Source organism: Electrona antarctica (genome assembly GCF_951216825.1).
Source record: "Electrona antarctica genome assembly, chromosome: 2".
Classification (NCBI taxonomy): Eukaryota; Metazoa; Chordata; class Actinopteri; order Myctophiformes; family Myctophidae; genus Electrona; species Electrona antarctica.
The window spans coordinates 1609978-1613162 of NC_136807.1; the positions used below are offsets into that span (position 1 = coordinate 1609978).

General features: G+C 40.1%; 1 long non-coding RNA gene across 1 annotated transcript; it reads left to right on the plus strand.

The window, feature by feature from the left end:
• The first annotated feature begins 582 nt into the window (after window positions 1–582).
• Window positions 583–3185, plus strand: LOC306939841. The gene is made up of 3 exons (XR_013791937.1): window positions 583–673; window positions 2515–2623; window positions 2938–3185. It is a non-coding gene; the product is annotated as an uncharacterized lncRNA (long non-coding RNA).

Consider the following 3185-nt stretch of genomic DNA (forward strand, 5'->3'; position numbering starts at 1 on the left):
ATTACCTGTTCTTTTTTGGGGTCTTTCAGGTTCAAACCGAAAAGTATAGTGGTGAGGGCATGGTGACTTTGTGTTGGAGTCTGTTAGAGCCTCTTTTTTTCACCCATTGCATCAATCCATCTACATTATTTAATGATTTATTTCTGCTTCATTACATCTGACGCTACATGTTTCATTATTATGATACTGCTGTTATACTGTATACTGAACATGTCACACCAACATTATGCTGCAGATAGAAATAAAAGTTTCAATATTCAACTTCATTCTCAATCGTATCCTTTGTTTTACTGTCATTTGACCGGCAGAGTTTCTGTATGTGACGGGTGGGACATTAGGACCTGGGAGCCGCCGGCCCAGAGCAGAGCAGAGCGGTAGCTTGACAGAGCCTCTGTTAAAACTCCCGTGAGATCAATGAAGCTCACGTTTGTTCTCGTTCTGTCGTGTGCATGTAGCGTCAGTGCCCAGCAGCACCCGTCGTGTCCGTGTCAATCAATTTACCAAGGTATGTTACAACAAAGGCTTACATATTGTGGTCTGTTGCATTTAGTGTTACGATACTTATTGTTGTTGTGCTTCTAGAAACTGTTGGTGCTGTTGTGCGGCTAGGCTGTGCAGAGCAGACTCCACTTGGACCCAGTGTCCACTGTCCACACACATTAACAGAACACAGGTATGAGTCTCACACTCAAATGTGGATTATGGTGGCATGCCAAAGGTAGCCCTTTGGCATGCAACCACCCTATGTCATGCTTTTTGATTCACATATGTATTGTGATGGGGGAATTAATATGGTTTCTGTATTTCATGGTAGAACAATGTCAGACCGGATCCAGACCTGGCTAGCCTGAATCCTGCCTACTGGGTATAAGTGCCTTGGGCCTAGGAGGTAGGAAGTTAGGCTTGCCAGTATATGGTTATATTATAATTGGTTCTTATGATGGGTGCTCAGTGTCTAATTGCTCTGTTGTATATTGCAGGCTGAACTGGTTACACAGAGTGGTCAGCAGACAGCCATTGCTCTTTTCCTCAGTTTTATTTTGTTTTTAATTGTTTCCATGCTCTACAGTGCCTCCAGTATTTTATAACATTATTGAAAGAAACCCCCTTTTACTGTATCTTTTACTGAATGACCGTTGTTACCCCCCTTCCCCACTTCTAGTGTGATTTTACCTTTTGACTAACAGTCAGCAAGTGTTTTGTGTGCGCAACATAAGTCGCAGTGCCATGATAGTTGCAGTGATTTATATCTTATTCTCATAACAGTTTGCAGTGATTTATATCTTATCTTAACAGTTTGCAGTGTTATATTATGAGAAGTGCTATATTGTCCCTCCGGTCAAGTAATTGAAATACAACACTTATGAAGGTTTTGCTATCTGTATTATGTGAAATTGTGAATAAAAGTTGATCTAGTGATTGTACACAGAAAAGCCTCTGTCGTCTAAAGTACCTTGCATGGGGATTTTGGTTACAAGAGTAAATACTGAATACGGGTCTCTCACCCATTGAGAGTGGCATAGTCCTAGTCTATGAACTTTGGTTCTTATTCCAAAAGTATCATCAGTGTCCATCTGGTCACATGTAAATTAGATTTAGATTAACTTTGTTCACACTTGTTCAGACACACATTTTATTTTTAGGCCACACTTGGTAGAAGCAATACTGTTCAAATTCAGTTTCTACGAGAACATGGGTCCCATTTAATAATGGGCTCCATGTTCTTGATGAGATAGAGGAGAGGAAGGATGTGGTTGCGGAGTCGGGTGAGAGAGAGGGACGGACTCCAGGGAGGGTAGAGAGGAGAGAATAGAGGATGAGAGGGAGTAGGGGTGTGTGTGAATTTGTGTGAAACAGAGAAGAGGGCGGGGGTAGCAGTGATGATGGCCCATCATCATCTAGATGTCTTTGGTTGTGAGCCTTTCACATTGAAATGGAGCCTGACTGCAGTTAACTGGAGGAGAGCTGTGAGGAGGGTTTTCACCACTACAAGACTACTTTCAGGCTGCACTCTTCTTTAAAGTGACCTTTTGAGAATACATTGGAGTAGGATCCTAACTAAGAGATAATACACCTTATAATCTTGTGAATTTGTTGACTATTTATTTTCACAAAGTAATTATTTTAATTAGTAACAAGACTGTTTAAATGTCATTCCACCTACTCTGTTGTTTGTTCAGTGGTGGAAGAACAAGTAGTAATTCAAGCAATACATTCAATTTGATTAATTATACTGCTATACATACTATAATACTAGCAGTAAACAAATACACAAATCACAGTTTCTCAGTCCTTGGTCTAATCCTAAATGTTTACCATACTTTTTTATTGTGTGACCACTTTGGAGTGAGCATATCTGTATATCTGGTGGGAGGAGGGAGGGTGGAGGACAGCATGTTAGACTGATTGGTGGAGAGATGGTTCTATTGTTCTCTTAGTCTATCATTCAAAGCAGTTAGTGGCTCTCTGGTATAAGAAAACTTGGTCTGTGTCATTTCTCCACAACTCCTCCAGGATCATTTCGGATCACATCTGACTGTGGACTGCAGACTTCAGGTGAAGATGGACTCTCTTGAACCCACCAGGGACATTTCTGCTGAACAGGAGGAACCCAAAGACCTTGGTATGTTACTTAACCTCCCTTTTCACTCCCACTGTTCTGTTTTTATTCCCTCAATATTCTCAATAATTGTATTGTTAGCTTAGTCATTTTATTATGAGCTTATATAGCTTTGCTCTGGAACATTTGTGTTTTGCATAACAGCAACAACCAAATATTTGTAGTATTATTTAAGGATTAAGTAATCACTATATGTTAGTCATGCTAAGGTTTTTAACACAATTGTTGGTTAGCTACATGACAGGGATTTGTTGCACAACAATTACTTTTAAGTCTACCTATCAACAATCTTTATTTTGTATTTGTTTCCAATCCAGTGTCCCATCAACAGTCTGATGACTGCCCTGACCTACCAGAGGTGAATGAACAAAGAAGCTTGACAATGAAAAAACACCATTACTGTGATCAGTGTGGAAAACACTTCCCTAAAATGTCCAAACTTGAACGCCACCAGATAATTCATACTGGAGAGAAACCCTATGGATGTGATCAATGTGGACAACACTTCTCTGAAATGTCCAAACTTAAAATACACCATAGAATTCACACTGGAGAGAAACCCTAT